At 41.6% G+C, this 19,191-nt stretch overlaps 1 protein-coding gene across 2 annotated transcripts in view; it reads right to left on the minus strand.

The window, feature by feature from the left end:
* Larp4b (La ribonucleoprotein 4B) overlaps positions 1–16,048 on the minus strand; it is a 75,996-nt gene extending 59,948 nt beyond the window's left edge. For both annotated transcript variants that reach the window (XM_075970259.1, XM_075970260.1), the window contains exon 1: positions 15,908–16,048. The gene's annotated coding sequence lies outside the window, so the exon portion shown is untranslated. The remainder of the gene's footprint in view (positions 1–15,907) is intronic.
* Positions 16,049–19,191: the final 3,143 nt, after the last annotated feature.

Genomic DNA, 19,191 nt, shown 5'->3' on the forward strand with positions numbered 1-19,191 from the left:
TCAAAACCTCACTTTGGGGAAAAAAAGATAACTTCTAATCTGTATTAATCAGCCAATAAATGCAATAGCAAGAGTATCTGTAATGTGTAATGAAGGGCAGTGAAACCCAGCAGGCAATGCATGTCTAGAGGGCAACATTTGCTGATGACAAAGCAGGGGGCGTTACAGAATGGCAACTGCTCCTGTTCAAAGCCCTAACCTAAAGCCCTTACTGTATTTCCTCAAGTCTTGTTACACAAACATTCAAGTCACTTTCCTTAAAAACTAAAAGCCAAAGAATGAGCTGAGGGTGAGGCATACCTGTAGTTCCAGTTTTGGTTGGGAGGTGGGAGCAGGAGGATTACTTTGAGCCCTAGTGTTGAAGGCCACCCTGGATAACAAAACAAGACTGTACCTCACAACTGAATAAGAGAAATGAATAAACAAATAACTTATTTAACAGCATAATAATTGCTGATAAACCATCTTATGATATATAAAATACAGCCTTCTTTCTCAAATTTAATATTTTTGTGTATACATAAAATATGTAGCCAGGCAATGGTGGCACACGCCTTAAATCCCAGCACTCAGGAGGCAGAGGCAGGCTGATCTCTGTGAGTTTGAGGCCAGCCTGGTCTACAGAGTGAGTTCCAGGACTACCAGAAACTCTGCCTTAAAAATAAATAAATAAGGGGCTGGAGAGATGGCTCAGCGGTTGAGAGCAATGCCTGTTCTTCCAAAGGTCCTGAGTTCAATTCCCAGCAACCACATGGTGGCTCACAACCATCTGTAATGAGGTCTGGTGCCCTCTCCTGCCCTGCAGGCATACACACAGACAAAATATTGTATACATAATAAACAAATATTAAAAAAACTCTTCTATTTAAAAAATAAATAAGTGCATACAAATAATAAAAGTATATAAATAAAATATGGTATCTATGTTTAATATTTTAGTAAAAGAAAACTAGTTCCTAGCAATTATAATCCCATATTGCTTCTGAAAAAAAAATCACACCTCATAAATGAAGACAAGGTGCCTAAATATAGCCTGGATATGACAGCTTTTAGAAAAAGAAAGAAAAACACGAAAATGAATGGGGTTTTGTTCCCAGAAGTTACTACATTAAAAAGGTTTTGCAGAAAAGCCAAACAACCAACTTAAGGTTCAATGGCTCTATATACTAGTTCCCTACCTATGATCTGGATCCCATTTCCTGTCTTTCCTCATCTTCAACATTTCCCCTGTAAACTGTTTCAAAAAGCCTGGGGCTAGAGAGATGGCTCAATCGTTATGAGCACTTGCAGAGGACCTGGGTTTAGTTTTCAGCACCCACATAGCAGCTTATAAGATCTTTTAGCCTCCAATGGCACCAGGCACACATTCAGTGCACAGACATATGCTCAGGAAAAAAACACTCATACATAGAAAAATAAGTCACCTTTTATAAAAATAATTCAATATTGACTCAAAAGACAAAAAAACTGTGACGTGAGGAGGAGAAGCCAACCCAGACTGGATGACCTCATGACCTTGCTCCTGGGAGCCAGTCTAGGGACTGTTTTCCAGACATATGCTTTCCACAACCTGCTCTTGTCTCTAGCCTCACCAGCATTTAACAGTCTCCCCACTGTAACGCTGGATGGATCTCTCAGCAGCACAGCACAGCCCAACTGTGAGGCTGCTGCTCTGCCTTCTCCCCTCTGGCACAGTGCTTCTGCTTCTGCAGCTACTCTTTCTCAACCACCCTGAAATGTTCTTCCTGTGTGCTAAGCAGAGTAAGAAGCTCTGTATCCCATGCAATTGAAAGGAACTGCAAAAAGCAAATAGGTAATTTCAAAAATTAATGTGTGCATACTTAAAACTTAAATGTATTTCTTCTTTTGATACTCGCCATAGATCCGGTCCCTCTATCAATGTTCTCTCTCACATAGGCCAGAATACATCATTTATTTTGTCACTGGTTCTTTAAAGCATATCTACTACATGAAAACAACCTAAATACAAAATGTTTATAGAAGGATTATTCTATAGTGTGTGTGTGTCTCTGTGCATATACACAACCTTTCGTGTCACCCTCAAAAACGATTCAGAAGCCACTTCACTCAAGACAGGGATTGGAACCTGCCAAGCAGGTCAGGCTGACTAGGCAGTGAACCTACTGATTCTCCTGTCTCTGCCTCCCCAAAGCTGGGCTTACCAGTACAGCACCATCCAGCTTTTCTTTTTCTATATATTTACTTTACCTTGTACGTGATAATGTTTTGCTGGTATATATATGTGTATCAAGTACATGCCTAATAATCTCCCTGGAACTGGTCTTACGCATGGTTGTGTGGATGCTGGGAACAGAAACCAGGTTGTCTTCTGCAAGAGCAACAAATACTCTTAACTGCTAAGCCAACTCTTCTCCAGTTCCCAACTTTTCTTTATGAACGCTACTTCCCCCGACCCACCATTACAAACATTTATCATTTCTTAGTGAATAAAAACACTCAAAATTCTTCTCTTGGCCTTTTGATTTCCAAGACATAGTATTCATTTACAGTAAGTAAATTATGTAACTGCACTAACATAAGGATCGATGTGAAAGCAGGTAACTCAGCTGGGAGAAAAGCACCTGCCAAAGAAAAGTACCAGCCACAGCGCAGAGCATTCTGCAGGTGCCTAAGGTTTCGCAGGAAGAGTGCCGAATCTGGGGAATGCCACCGGGAACTATGTTGCTCTGGAACTCTCTGCTTCTCCTTGTGCTCACTTTTCACAAGGCCAGTTAACAACCATATGCTAAATTTCAAGGCAGCTATCTAGTCAAGACATAGTGAAATTGTTATGATCTAACAAATTCCTATATATTAATTGTTTAAAGTCATTAGCCCCATGGCCCTTTTAAAACATAAAAATAGATAATCCCTATTTCAAGTACATGCAAACCACTGCCAATCAAAACCTTGCAAATAAGCGGGTGTGGTGGTGCAACCAGAGGCAGATGGACCTCTATGAGTTTGAGAGAAGCCTTGTCTTAAAAAACAAAAAAAGGCCTGCAAATTAACTGGTATTATCTCTTCTCAAATAAGGCTCATTCCTACATTCCATGTCACTAAATCTTCAGAAAGCCGTATCTGTGAAATAAATTACTACTCTAACGTCTTAAGTTTTTTTACACCTAGGATTTCACCAGGCAAGCTGGCCTTCCTTAAGCATGGGCCTCCTCAGTTCATTTCAAACTCTCTAGTCTGTCCTCCGGATGAAGTAGAAATAAACATAGCTATTTGGGTTTTACTTTTCTTCCTCCCAACAAGGTCTGTGTTTTGTTATTTTATAGTAGCCCTTTTACCCTGGAATATAGCACAAATTATGGTCATCCCACCAACTCCAAAATTTTGTCACAGGGAAAGGCACTGCCTGTGCCTGCCTGGCTTTCTTGCTCACCATGGTGCTCCTAACACAGTACCTACTAAAGCAGAATCCCATTAAGTGTGTGTCTAATAACTCTTTTTTGTGACAATAAATGTGAGAAGAATTGCCTAGCAATTAAGATAGAAAGCACAAGAAATGAGATGACTCCAAGTAAAACCTTCATTCCAAATGATGGGTTACTCACAAAAGATGGTATTTCTAAGTTAGGATAAAATTACCCTGAGTAAATTTTCATTTTCATTTTAGTCTCTAGATTTAGTATGTGTACATACAAGAATGCACTTGAGATCTGAGAGTTTACATATAAAATTAAAGACATTAAAAATTAATTTAATATTAAAACAACAAATCACTAAGAAGTGTCTGAATGGCAAACACATACTATGTAAATTATTTGTATGGGAGAGGCAGGTAAAACCATTGTTTTAGAAATCTTCTCCAAACTTAATGAACTCTCTCACTGGAAAACATTTAATATAAATGTCCAATACCTAAGCCAGAAACCTGCAAATACATTTTAGCCTTTTCTTAAATAAGCTTCATTTCTACATTCCAATTGTCACTAAACTCTTCAGAAAAATCATCATCTGTGAACCAAATATACTACTCCAAATTCTTAGAACCCTTCAGAGTGAACAAAGGCTAAAAAGTCTGACTAGGAGTTGTGCTCCACGAAGGCATGATGAGCACCAACTGGGAACTGGACTCCATCCCTACCAGGCACAACAACCTCACTCACCTGGGTTTTCTCATCAACAGCACATCTTAGATCAACAGACATCTTAGAACATAGAGGCAATGCAGTACCAGGCACACAACTTGCTTTAGGACACCTAGTCATGACTATTCCTGAGAAACAACAGCTAGACTCAAAAATTCTGAAGCATCAAACTGTTCACAAAGTCACAGCATCAAACTGGTCTTCAAGTATCAAGCTTTACAACTGCAGACACTTTAAAGTTTCCCAAAGTAACAGTGTAAATGGTACTATTAAAACATAATGGATATTCTTTCTCTGCAGAATAGCCAATGTATAGAAGTGATACAACATTTAAAAAAAAAACAAGTTCAGAAATAGACTCAGAATCAAATCTCATTTTGGCTTAGTACTTTAAAAGATCTGAAAGTGGGTTATAACTCAGGGCATTTAGGATTACACTCCCTTTCCAGTGGGTAATATAGTTACATAGTAAGTTTTAAGCACGCAGAGAATCCATACCAGTATTAATTCTAATTAGCTGTAAGGGTGTGGCTCAGAGGCAGAGTACTTGCCTACCACATGAGAGGACCTGAGCTCAACCTTTAGGACCACAAGTCAGTTTTGTTTGCTTTAGAGAGAGAGAGAGAGAGAGAGAGAGAGAGAGAGAGAGAGAGAGAGAGAGAGAGAGAGAGAAGCTTGGTAAAACTGCTCAGCAACACTGATGTTTAGCTACTTTTTAGTAAGTTAAATGAACTTATTCAGTACTATTCAGTGGTATATACCTCCAGTTTTAATGATAACATTAAACATTCTCATTAGAGCTGATCTTGTTACGTTGAACACACCAGCCTTGAAGGTGAAATCCTTCCAACTGTTCTTCCTGAGACCTAGGATTATAGAGGGGGACTACCCCATCTAGAGCCTGCATGTCTGATGTAAGCCCAGATACACATTATGTGTCTTCTGGATCCACGGTACTGCACAACACTAGCTCTTTGCAAGAGGGAGTATTGTCATCATGAGTTTAAAGTATGAAACTAGAAAACGAGATCGTTTTCTGTCCTTCCTGAACTAGATAACACAAAGTAAACTGTCTTGTGGCCTTTAAACAGTCCCAAACTATAAAACAGGTGTTTTGAAGAATGCAAATATATCAATAGCTGTCTTCTGAATTATAAGACAAGTACATTGTTCTGAGTGTGAGCTGTTGCAAGTATTCAACTCTTTAATTTTGTGGGGAAACTATTGTTAAACTGAGATCCAGATACATACCAGTTGTTTTGCTTGAACACAGCAAACTAGACTACAGCAAAGCTTTTCACAAATAAATAAATATTTAAAAAATCTCCTTCCCTCTGAGTCTCTTTTTGGGCCATGGATGTTGGACATAGTGGTACACATCTTTAATTACAGCACTAGGGAGGCAGAAGCAGGGGCATCTCTGTGAGCTTAAGGCCAGCCAAGAGATACAGAGTGAAACTGCAGGCAAATCTCTGAGTTCGAGGTCAGCCTGGTCTACCGAGTGAGTTCCAGGACAACCAGGGATACAGAGAAACCCTGTCTTGAAAAACCAAAACCAGACAAACAAGCAAACAACAATTTACACACACAAATACAAGATGTGACAATGGACCTTGGGGCCCATAGATAGATAGGCTCCAATGTTAGTACCAAGGATACTAAAATGAACATCTGTATGAATGCTTTAGTAAGAAAACCATGCCGGGCGGTGGTGGCGCACGCCTTTAATCCCAGCACTCGGGAGGCAGAGGCAGGTGGATCTCTGTGAGTTCGAGACCAGCCTGGTCTACAAGAGCTAGTTCCAGGACAGGCTCCAAAGCCACAGAGAAACCCTGTCTCGAAAAACCAAAAAAAAAAAAAAAAAAAAAAAAAAAGAAAACCATGTAATTTTAGTTACTTTAATTACTCTTTCTTAAAGGTGAATTATAATCATCTGTCTATATTATACAAATTGGAAAGTTCTAATTACAAAATATATTACTACCTCCCTATCTGAATCAAGGTTTCTGGTTCTAAAATGACAAAATCCTTAATTTTCCTTGAATACAGTCATGTACTACATAACATTTAAGACAAGGATAATGCAAACATAATGGTGGCCCTATACATTACAATGGAGCTTAAAATGTGGGGCAGGGAATGGGGGCTGGAGAAATAACTCACTGAGTAAGAATACTTGATGCTTGTGGTAGTCTGAGTGTAACTGATCCCCATAATCTCATAGGGAGTGGCATTACTGGGAGGTGTGGCTTTGTTGGAGTGGGTATGGCCATGTTGGAGGAAGTGTGTCACTGTAGGGCAGGCTTTAAGGTTTCCTATGCTCAGGATACCATCCAGTGTCTCAAGTTGACTTCCTGTTACCTGCAAGTCATAGGCCTCTCAGCTATTTACTCCAGCACCATATCTGCCTGCATGCTGTCATGCTCCCCATCATGATACTGGACTGAACCTCTAAAACTGGAAATGAGCATTAGATGTTTTTTTGTTGTTTTGTTTTTTGTTTAGAGTTGCCATGGTCATGGTGTCTCTTCACAGCAATAAAAACCCTAGGACAATGCTCTTGCAAAAGCCTGGAGTTTGATTCCCAGAACACATATCAAGAGACTCACAACTGTCTGTTAACTCCGACTCCAAAGGATCTGACATGCTCTCTCTGGCTTCTATGGGCACCTGCACTCACATGTACAAACCCTCCCACCACCCCACCCCCTGACACACAATAGGTAAATAAAAAATAAGAATTCCAACTGCCTACTACTGCTGTAGCTGTTGCAACATATCTAATATCTAGTTGCAACGTATTACTCACCATTGTAGCAATGCTGATAGGAACAAACCTACTGCGCTGCCAGGTATGTAAAAACACGTGCAATAATGTACAGATAATACTCAATAATAACCATAAATGACCCTTATTAGTTTATTTATTTATCATGTTAAACTTTTATTGTTTGGATATACCATTTATTAAAAAATATTCCTATAAAACAGCATGCCATATTGTGTGGGCGGCATTATTACAAATCTCTCCGCGTAAACCTTGACTACATCAAAAGGCTATGTGAAGTGACTAGCCTATCCTGTCTGTGTTAAGCATTCTAAGGTATTCAATATATTCCCAATAATTAAATGGCCTAACTGCATTTCAGAATCTATCCCCATCATAAGCAACAAATAGAATTACTTTGACCATTTTGAAAGCTTCAAGAATCTGTTTTAGGGCTAGAAAGATGGTGCTTAAGATTAAGAAAATAGTACTGATCTTCCAGAGAACCAGAGTTCCATTCCCAGTACCCACATGAGGCAGTTCACAACTGCCTGTAGCCTATAGTTTCAATTCTAGGTAGATCCAATACCTCTGGCTTCCCTAGCCACTCACCCATTACCCCTGTAAAAATAATGCAAATAAATCTTTAATAAAATAATCTGCTGTTAAAAGTAAAATGTTTCTTTAAAACTCTGCAAGAGAAATAAAGTTAATGTTTTCATCAATGTCAAGGCTCATTTTACAGGCTCACAAGTGTTCTGACTGAGCACTACAACTAAGTGCAATGAGCCTGGGCTGGGTCCACACTGGGGAAGAGGCAGAAGACCAGGAGCTGGATGAGGACCAGTCTCAACTCCATATCTAGACTCTGAAATGCAGTGAGTTAGTCCTGATTCTGCCACTAACCAGCTAGCTGTATTTCTAAGAGCAACTTCTGTGGACTTCAGAGTCTTCAGAGCTCTAAAACCCCATGATGAGATGCTGCTTCCCTGGTGATTGACAACTAGTTATCAAATCTCAACTGACAAATGAGTGTAGACTAAAACTCAAAATCTCAGAAAATAACTGTACTACCTCAAAGTGGTATGAATTTTTACCTAACACTATATGAGCATCTAGTAATTCCAGACAGGTAACAATGACATTAATAAAAACAAAATACTTCATGAACTGGACTAAAGCTTATTAAATGCTATGGTAATCCTAAACACTTAGTAGCTATTCTTTACAATAAACTTATTCAATTTCACCTCCACACACTCAATTGAAAACTGGAAGTTAAATGATTCAGCATTCTTGCCTCCCCCATAAAACTAGGAGCTGATATAATTTTGGAGTCTTTAACAGATCTGCAAAAATATCTGTATAGTTTTTTACCTTCAGTGTAACCTCATGTGTTTCATGAAAAACATATAACATATATTATAACCCACCACAATAACAAGTACTTTAAATATTCTGAAAGACACAGTACGCTAAGAGTATTCCTGAGTTTGGGTGAAACCCACTAAAATACAATCTTCTAAATTGCAAGGCATTCCATAGAAACAGTTCAAATTTCCCATGTCATAGAGATTGAAATTCTATGATCCTGATTGCTTCCAGCACTTTGGGTTGGGTTTTGGCAATTCTAGTTTCTACCTCTAATTTTTTATGTTTAGGTTTAACTCGCTCAAAGTTAGTCAGTCCTGAAGGATAATTTCAATAGAAGAGGTTTAAGTTCATTATATAGAAAAGAGTAAGAGAAACTATGAAAAAGTGCAGAACATACAATAATCATTGGGGACACAACTTCCTGTATTTTCTCCTATGATTCTCTCCCTCTCTAATGGTATAAAGAAGCAAATATTGCTGGCTCACCAATTACTCATATACACAGCTGTCTGTTCTGTGTACTCCAATTGACCTTGTTGTTAAAGAGCAACACTAAGCAGGGTGGTGGTGGCACACACCTGTAACTCCTGCACTGGGGAGGCAGAGGCAGGCAGACGTCTGTGAGTTCAAGGCCAACCTGGTTTACAAGAGCTAATTCCAGGACAGGCTCCAAAGCTACAGAGAAACCCTGACTCAACCCCCCCCCCCCAAAGAAACACTAATTTGCATTCTGGCAATGGTAACAATAACTGGAGAAGTATGGGTGTCAGTCACTAAGGTTAACAGGACTTACTGATCATGCTAGTTAGTTTGAGCTGAGAGTAAAACCAAGCACCCACATAAGTAGACAGAATTCATGTGACACACTAACAAAATTAAAATACTACAGATTGTCTTTTACACACTTTTACCGCCTAAAAGCATAAAAGAAAACGTTTTTAGCTTTCTGAGTTTAAAAGCAAACTTTTCCAACAGGACTTTAAATCTACTTTTAAAAGGTTTTGGTTACACATCAGTTAATTGGTGAAGACAATGGACTTACATCCCATTAAAGTCCTTCAGAAAGGAGATCTTTCTGATCCCTTGTAAGGAAGAAGTACCACCTGTTCTCCAACTAGACAAAACTTTTCCCTCTTTGCAGACCCTAGTTACAAAATAACGAAGAATAACTTTACAGGTTACTGTTACTGACTAAAGCATAGGTGCTTAACTGGGATATAAATCTCAACAACAAAACATAAGGATACAATGTAAACAACAAGGAAAGGAGGGCCCAAAAAATTATCATCAAGACTTTAGGGACTAGAAAAGCTGTGTGTGAGAGAGAAAGGGGGGGGGGGTTTCTCATATAGCCCAGGCCTTGAACTCCTGCTCATTCTGCCTCCAATTCCCAAGTACTGGGATTACAGGTGTTTATAGAAAGGTTGTACAAGGTATTATTTAAAATGAATATTGAAACTGTTCAGAAAGAGTAACAATCACTGAAGCCACCTGTAAGTTTATATCAAGTTGGCCAAAGTGTTTGCATCCTGTATTGTGTATTGCATCAACCCACAATAAAAACACAAAGCTTCATGAAATGTGACAAGATGTTCCCATTTTTCAGAGATGTTACTTAAAAGAATGTTAATCAGTTTGCTCTGATAAAATCTGAACTTTCTAAACCTGCATCCTTTTTTTGGGTGTTGGTTGCACATGCTTTAATCCCAGTACTTGGGAGGCAAAGCTTGGTGGAGCTCTGAGTTCAAGGCCAGTCTGGTCTACAAATAAATTCCAGAACAATCCAGAGCTGTACAGAGAAGCCCTGTCTCGAAAAACAACAACAATTTTGTACAACAAAAACTAAAGCAAGGTATACTTTTCATTTATACAGGAACTGGGCCTTTTCAACTATGACCAAGAGAAGAATAAGTAGGGATTGTGCCTTGCCACTGAGTATAATTCTATCTGTGCATTCATTTCTGCCTCTTTCATATCGCTTTCCATAAAGCAGAACAAGTATTTCTTAAAATGTTTTCATTTTGTTGTCTTTATTTATGTATGGCATACTTGTGGTAGAGTAAAACTTCCAGGAAATGTTTTGCCCTTTTAATCCTCTGGGATAAGGGGGGTCAAATGAACCGTTTGTGAGCTCGGTGGCAAGCATCTTTAACTTGCTCAGCTATCTTACCAACCTCGGAACAATTATTTTTAAAAGGCAATCCAGATCATGTAATTCACTACTTAAAAACCTTCCAAGTGTTTCCTGATATTCTCAGAATAAACAACAAAATTCTAAACCTACAAGGGACATCCTAGGCCCTCTAAGGCCAGCTCCTACCTACTTCTTCCAGCTCTTTCACCTCATTGAGTCATTTCTACATTAATTTATCACAAGCTCTTTGTTCCTGCCCATGTCAGGGTCACTGCAACATTATTCTCTTTGCTGAAAGGGCTACTCTCGTCTCCTGTCTTCTCTCAGTACGTCCCTCCAGGTACACATCCCTGACCTATGAACACCGAGTTTTACACTGTGTTAAGTGTCTATGTGCCTGCCTTAGTGGACACCAGGTACAGCCAAAAGAAGACCAGACATTTGCTTATTCACCATCACAAGGCTGGGATTTATTAAATTTCTCAGGGAGCTAGAGGTAAAACTCTAGAGCATTTTGGGATGCATAGGGTTTAATTCCTAGCACCACAGAAAAGGGGAGGGGGAGGGGGGAGGGAGGGAGGACTAAAACCAAATCATTCTGGCACATTATGTGTCTCCTGGGATCTGGGTTCATAACAATGTATTATTAATTAATGTTTTATTAAACAGACAAAATCCCCTGTATAATTCATGGAAGTTAGAGTAAAGACACAGAGCACAAATAAATAATGAGCATGGCATGTTATAGTGCCATAAGAATGATGAAAAAAATACATCAAGAAAAGGAAATAAAAAAAGCCTAAGGCAGACATGACATAATACACAATGACAAACTGTAACTATCAAGGAAGTATGTAGCTGTCACCAGTATCTGAATGCCAGGGTACATGACGTTAAATAGAATATTACATTATAAGTACATTAGAAAAACTATAATTGCTTTGGGTTTTGTTAAGATATAATGTAATTTTAAAGCAAAATATAGAAAGCAAAAAAAAAAAAGTCTACCAAAAGGGGAGATGTTTAAAGACCAAAGGCAATAAAATTTAAGATCCCATAGTTAAATTACTGTGCCTAAGATACGTTATGCAATAAGTACAGCTATGAAAAGTCAGCTAAAACTTTGTAAAAGTAACACTAGAAGAAACTTAGTAATGTATCCTTTTTAGGTGTGTACTTTTGTTAAGAGACACAGACAAATACATGATCAGTAATTTCTTTTACACAAATGGGAGATGTTCCTAGCCCTGCTTCCATCCTCAGCACTTCAGGCCTTGAACTGGACAAAAAGATTGTAAATGTAAGAGGCCTTCCCCACAAAAAGTGTCCCTAAGTAAACTGTGTACTCAATAGATAAAGGAACACTCAGGGTGCTGCAGCAAGGGAGAAGCACTCAGTCTAAATTCAGAAACCGAGGCAACGATGCCTAAAGAGCCATCTTACCAGTATTAAATAACTAGGCAAAACTTTAAAAATGTCTTGGGGAGGGGCATCCAATTTCAAGCAAAAACACTACCAAGAGTCAAGGCAGCATACTGTGGGGAAAGGGAGGCACAGAGGGCAGGAAGGCCTAGATGATCTTGGAGAAGCGAATGGAGACAAAATGGGTTCACAGTGGACAAGATATGGAGCTTAGGACAGTACTGATAAATGTCTAGGAAAGGCCAAGCAACCAGGATGTGCCTGAAAGGCAGCATCTGGAGGGAGATGAGCAGAGCAGCTTGCGTGAACACAGAAGTATTTTAATCAAGCAAATAAGAATCATCCTGATTAACAAACTTTAAGGAAGAATTAGCATACAAACTTCAAAAGGCTATTTTCAATAATAACTGAGTCTTGTATCAGCAGATATTAAACTCCCTTTAAAAATAATGAGGCAGCATATTTCCCATTTGTGTTAAGTATGAAATATTTTCAATACCACAATGCCTAGGCCTGAGAAGCTAAGGTGATAGGGACGGCAAGAAAAAAAGATCATGAAACCAGCAGCATCACTCCAATGCAAATCCTTCAAGATTAAAATAGGGGTCATGCCAGCTTTAACAAAAAGTGGTGCAAAGATAGACTTTATAAGGGGCACAGAGGCAAGAGGTGGGGGCAGGGGCAAGGAATGGAAAGGAAGGAAGCATAGCTAAGCTAATAATTTTCCCTGTTCCTAAGGAAGACATCTATACATGGGAAAAAATAAAGCAGCTTTTAAGTCTCAACATTAAGGGGAAATATTTCCAAGTTGGAATTTATTTTCCTTCTCTTCTGGTTTTGCTTCTGCTTTCACATGTATTTATTTATTGTGTTAGAAGGTAACTTGGTTCTCTCCTACCATATGGGTTCTGAGGACTGAACTCAGGTCAACAGGCTGGATAGCAAGAGTCCTTAGTGGCTGAGCCACCTCACAAGGCCCCTCCCTTTTCTTAAGGGAATCTAGAGGCTTACTATTCCAATTCCATGCCCTAATAAGAAAATTCATTTCTAATTAAGGTAACCGCAGAGAACAGCAGCTCCAAAGACATTAACAAGTCTAACAATCAAGAGCAAACTAGCTGGCATGGTGGTACAGGCTTGTAATCACAAGTACTGTAAGACTGAGGCAGGAAGATAGGAAGCTCAAAACCTGTGGGCAGCTTTGTGGGACTTGTGCCTTAATATATATATTTATATGTATATATTATATATAAATTTATTTTTAAACGTGGGCCGGGGATGTACATCAGTGTTGGAGTGCTTACTTGGCATAATCAAGTTCCAGGGTTCAATCCTCTGTACTGCCAAATAAATCAGAGCAGAACATTTAAACTAAACTGAGGTCTCATGAATTCAACCCTCAGAAAGAAGTGGACTCACTGTGTACTCTCAAATTAGCCTACAAAGAAAAAACAAAAAACAAACAGATTTCTTCACATGACAAAAGAAAATAAAGTGCAGCATTAACCCTTTTCAATGAAGGCTCAACTTCGTCATTTGCATTTTCTTCCTCCCATTAGAAAAAGTTGAAATGGTTCAATGGCAGCAATTATAAAAGGACCCGGGAACTTTCCTGCTTCTACAATCTGATATTAAGGAAGGAATATCCCTTAAACTTGAGTGTCTACAGGAGCACTGCATGTGTTAGGAAAGTACACACAAACTCCGCCTTCAACTCTAGGGGCAAGAGCAAAAGGAATTTACAACAATTAACCCACGCAGCACTTTCCCAATCCCAAAGACCATCACACCTTACTAAAAGTGGAAGACCTAGATTATAAGCCTAGTTCCCATTGTTGATAGACGCATGAATGCCCCATGACACAGAAACAACAGTGACAGGAGTGTGTCAGTCATTTCTGCTCGGTAACATCAACCAAGTCTAAAGTTTGCAAATCTTGTTGCAAATCTGAGTAGTTGCAGCAACTTGAAGGCATTGTGCGTTTTAGAATTAGCCTTTCGGTAACTTGTGAATACTTCTTCAGGAAAACAGGTAGCTAAGTGAAATATTTGTTTCAGCAGAGTTCAAATGTATCTTTGTCAAATTTTGTGCATAGTTAGGGAAGGCAGTAAATTCAATTCTTTAAATCTCAGGTATTTTTTTTTTTACAAAATGGGCAAGCCCCCAACCCAGAACATTAAATATAAATTGCTGCTACTTAATTTCAGCTATTCTTCTACAGAATGTAGTAATATGAACGCTAGCAAACTTGTACACCCGTATAATCATCTATTTTCTCTCTGAATCCTACTCAAATATAGTATAGCTCCTTTCTCCAAATTTACATTCTGATTCAGAACCTGTCTTCTACACCAGATACATGTGAACAATAAATTACAGTTGACAGCTGTAAGGTAGAATATTAAAAAGAGCAATTCAGTAACAAAAACAGCAAAACAGCCAATATTCACATGCTTGAGTTACATCAGTCTCATGAGGCTTTTATAGATGAGAAACTCAGCCACCAAGAAGGTAACTTCTAATGACTAAGAAGTCAAGCCATTTTTATTCATGTAAATAAGTCAATCGAGCCACATTAGTTGTCCAAAATACAAGATAAAATATATTTCTAAATAGTGTTAAGTTTTAAGGAGAAATGTACAGCTGAAAAATAAACCTTCAGGAAGCATTTCACTTTAGCGACTCCAGCAAACCTCCTGAAGTTATTTCTTGTATAGCTTGATTACAAAACTGCCTTTTGGTATTTAAGCACGGAGGAAAAGTCACAACCATTTCAACTTCTGTAAATTAGCCCTGAGATGTTCATAAGAGAGCCAATCAGGCTGGGGGAGTATGGAAACTACACACTAAACATACTATCTGATCACACAAAAAGTGAACATTACTCTTCTTTTCTCTTGTGGTCTTGCAAACGTCATCTCAAAACAAATCGCATTTTATATATTCAACTCAATTTGAAAAGGAGAGTAGCTAAATACCCTAAAATAAACACTGTAGTTACTACTGCCTCTATTAAAAACTCCCTCCGTTAACTGTACTAGAAACTAATTCCACTGCAGCCATGGGAAGCCCTCTTCTCTTGTTTATTCAGTTACGGAAAGCTTCAAAGTTCCAGTTTATGATTAAGACAAAGTATTACATGGCCAACAATAAGGTCTCAAATGGAAATAAAAATTAAGATCATTTTCACATTTCTAGTCAGTCCAAATTCAAGGCTACTTTATACCAAAAACTAAGGGAGAAACAGGATTACATTCACTAAATACGCAATGACCTCAACTCAAAACAAACTTAAGGCTCTATTATACACCGCTGAGAAGCAGGTGGTAAGAGGTTCCTGGCCTGTACCCATGAGTCTTCACACTGATTTTTAATTTTTTTTTTTAACTGTTTCAAAGTCGGCCTTGCTCAAGTCTATCCTGTGGAAGGGGAAAAGGTAGCAGCATTCCAAACACACAGTCGAGCAACAGGATCCTAACTTCCTGGTTCTAAAGGAATGCGATTCCCTAATGAGCCATCTCTCCCCGCAGCACCAAGCGCGGCTGTCTGGCCGGTCTCCGGCGGGACCGAGGGGGGCGAGGCCACGGCGCCGCACTGCGGGTCCCCGGCGCCCGCCGGCTCGACCTCGGGGCGCTGGTGGCCTGCGACCCCCCCCCCCCCGAGCCCATACTCCTTGGGTTGCATGGGCAAACCCACACAGGCTAAGGGGACGCGGCCTCGGGGACAACTCTGCACACGTCTCACTCCGCTCCAGTCCTCTCCAGCCAGGGCCGTGTCAGTCGGCTCCGACCCCGGCCCGCAGGTTCTCCCAGGTCCAGCCTAACCTGGGCCGCCCAGGCCACAGTCCGGTCTGCCCTGCCGGCCCCTCCACGGCCCTGCCCCTCCTCTCTCTCCGTCCTCCCCAGCGCCGGCCCCCGCCGGGCCCCGGCCCTGTGCCGTCCCTCCTCGGCTGGGCCCAGCCCTGCCCGCCACTGGCCCAGTCCCTCCGGGAAGATGGCGGCCCAGTGACAGGCTGGTGCAGGCGCGGGTCCGAGCACGGGGCGCGGAAGAGAGGCCGCCCCGTCGGTGGCCGAAGACGGCCCGCTCACCTGTCAGCCGCCCGCCCCGCCCGACCGGCCGCCCGCGGGCTCGTCGCCGCAGCCCCGGTGCCCGGCGACCGCGCAAAACACGCGGGGACGGCCGAGGAGGGAGACGGCAAGAAGAGGCGGCACGGCCGGGCCGGGCCGGAGACAGCAAAGAAGAGCGGGCGCGGGCTTGGCAGCGGCGGCAACTGATCCTTCCCCTTTCGGGCCCGAAAATGTCTCAACCTCGAGACTCCAGATCCCCAACGCTCCTTCCCGTTCGCATGAGAACACACAGCTCCCACTTCCGGGGCCCTGCGGAAGTCCCACCCCCGCGCGGCCCCGCGCCCTACCCCGGCGCCCTCACCCACCCGGCCCGCCGACTGGAGTTTGGCGCCCGGGAGAGTCTCGCGTCATGGAGACGCGGCGTGGCGATTGGCTCAGAGGACTCGAGTCCGCCCTTCTACTTCCCCCAGCCTCTCCGCGAGCACCCATCTCGCGGCATCTGTGATTGGCGCGTGCGCGCACGGCAGCGACCCCGCCCCGCCCCGCCCCGAGCTGCTGCGCGCGCCGCACGTCCCGTCTCTCCCCGCCCATTCTGCAAGCCCCGCCCTGGAGCTCCCTGAGCACCCAAGCTTGTAACTAGTTAAGTGTAGGGCTCCTAAGTGAGTGCTGGAGCCTCCCCGGCTGGCAGCGTCCTGAGAGCGAAAACCCCCGCTCCCACCCGCTGCGTCCAGGACCTCGAACACACCTCCACACACCTCTACAGCCTCCGGGAATACTGTGGGACAAGAGTGATTCGGAAGAGCTAAAAAAAAAAAAAAAAAGAAAACCAAACCTAGTCTTGTCGTTTCCCGGATAATTGAGAATACTGATATCTTGGCCTTACCAATTTTTTATAAATATAAAAACCCAAAACGATGTTGCATTTACTTAAAACTTGCTGCCTGCTTCTTGCATTTTGAGCCAGTTGGATTCTTTCTATAAGTCACTATTCGAAGTTGTACGAGTTTTTCCCCTTTGAAAAGGCTCTATTGGAATTATATCCATGGTTGCTGTGTGCCCGCTCTGCACATAGGTTTCATTTAGCATTTGAATATTATTCAAATGCTGAAGAGTCTACATTTTAGAAGGCTTCTTGAACTCTCATGTATTGGGTCTTTTGTGGGAGTTTGTTCTCTTCTGCCCTGTGGGTCTTGTGGCTCAAACTCTGATGTTTGGACTTCAGACCAAAAGCCTTTACCAACAGAACCATCTCACCCACCCCTTTTAGAAGGCACTGTTGCTTTAAGAATACTTGCAATGAGCTGGGCGGTGGTGGCACATGCCTTTAATCCCAACATCCCGGAGGCAAAGCAGGCGGATCTCTGTGAGTTCGAGGCCAGCCTGGACTACAAGAGCTAGTTCCAAGACAGGCTCCAAAGCTACAGAGAAACCCTTCTTGAAAAACCAAAAAAAAAAAAAAAGAATACTTGTAATGTAACATACTTGTAGACCCATTTCTTCTTGTGGTGGTTTGAATGAAAATGGCCTCCTCAGGCTCATAGGGAGTGACACTATAGGAGCTTTGCCTAATTGGAAGAAGTGTGTCACTAGGGGTTGGACTTTGAATTTCAAATGTTCAAGCCAGGCTCAGTGTCACTCTCTTCTTGCTGTGTGCTGATCCAGATGTAGAACTCTCAGCTACCTGTCTAGCACCATGTCTGCCTGCATCTCACCATACTTCCAGCCATGATGAGAAGACTAAACCTTTGAACTGTAATCCAGCCCCTACTAAATGCTTCCCTTTATAACAGCTGCTGTGGTCATGGTGTCTTTCACGGCAGCAGAAACCCTAACGAAGACACTTCTTCAAAGACCAGATCTCATTATTTAACACAGGCTGGGGTTCAACTCACTTTGATTCTCTTGCCTCCTACCTCCCAAGCGACAGAAGTACTGCCTGGCATTGCTGTGCCCTACTCATAGATGTGTTTCTAAAGATAATAAAGTGCTTAAGAGTGAGATTTCCTCTGGTACTGGATAGCATATAGAGCATTAATATTATTCAAGCCTTCGCTTCCATAGTAGTTCTGCCTGTTGTTACACTCCAGGGTTTTTGTTGTCAGAGCAATGCAACCAGAACACTACCAGACTACCAACAGGCATTTCCTCTGTCTTTTCAATAAAGATCTTCGTGGCTTGAAGCACGATTAATAAAATCTCAGAGAGAGAAATTGGGGCTCAACCTGAAGACTTGAAAAGCAAAGTAAAGCAACCAACCATTGGCTCTTACCTTGACCTCGGTCAGAAAATGGCAGTCCTTCCTCCAGGAATCTTACAATGAGACTGTGTCTGAGAGGTGCCTTCTTCCCGTTTTATATTCCTCTCTAGTTCTAGGATTAAAGGCGTGTACCTCTGGGATTAAAGGCATGTACTACCCGGGATTAAAGGTGTATGTTATTGCAGAATCGTCTGTAAGACTGACCAGTGTGGCTGTTTTTCTCTCTGAACTTCAGGCAATGAAGATAAATGAAATATCACTACAGTGCTTCCCTGTTGTCTTTCCTACAGGATAACATTCAAGTACTAGTAAAAATAGCCTATTTCAACCTAAGGGGGCCCTTAATGAAAGTCAAGTCAGTGTTTAACATGTAGTTTTTCCTATAAAGCCACACCACCTGGGATGTGGCAGAGTGCTCACCTGACATGTGGAAGGCCCTGGCTTCCATTCCTAGCAAGGAGGGGGAAAGAAAGAGAGAAAAAGACAGACAGACAGACAGACAGACAGAAAAAAATAATCCAGGCCTATGGGTATAAACATAAATATTCAGAAGTTAATTTGACAGTATGATCATTTAGCAAAATAGTATTTGCAGATTCTAGCCCATGGCCTATGATCTCCCTAGCCATGGGAGATCACCAGCATTAAAGTACAGGCATGACATTCTCTCTGCAGGAATAGGGCTGAAATCCAATCAGAAGCTGTTAGTGCCCCCGTCTAATAGCTATGCCATTATTGGATCAGTGGGCATATCTTGCTCGGTAAGTTATTATTGCAGCAGGTAAGTCCAGTGCTAGCTAAGATCCTTGATGTCTTTCCTCCCCCCAGAAGCTTGCATACTACCCTAGCCAACTAAGAGGAAGTTTCCATATTGGTTTGACACTGATTTCTCTATGTCCTGTAGCCTAACTGTGTGGTGTCTTCAGTAATAGGATATTACCTTGCAATTATGTTGGGTAACCAAGGGCAATGGCAGTTACCATGTTGCTTTGGAGACCACTGGGGTCTTCCTAGCCAATGACTCATAAGGAGGCATCCCATGTCTTGT

The sequence above is a fragment of the Microtus pennsylvanicus genome, chromosome 4 (assembly GCF_037038515.1).
Source record: "Microtus pennsylvanicus isolate mMicPen1 chromosome 4, mMicPen1.hap1, whole genome shotgun sequence".
In the NCBI taxonomy this organism is placed as follows: Eukaryota; Metazoa; Chordata; class Mammalia; order Rodentia; family Cricetidae; genus Microtus; species Microtus pennsylvanicus.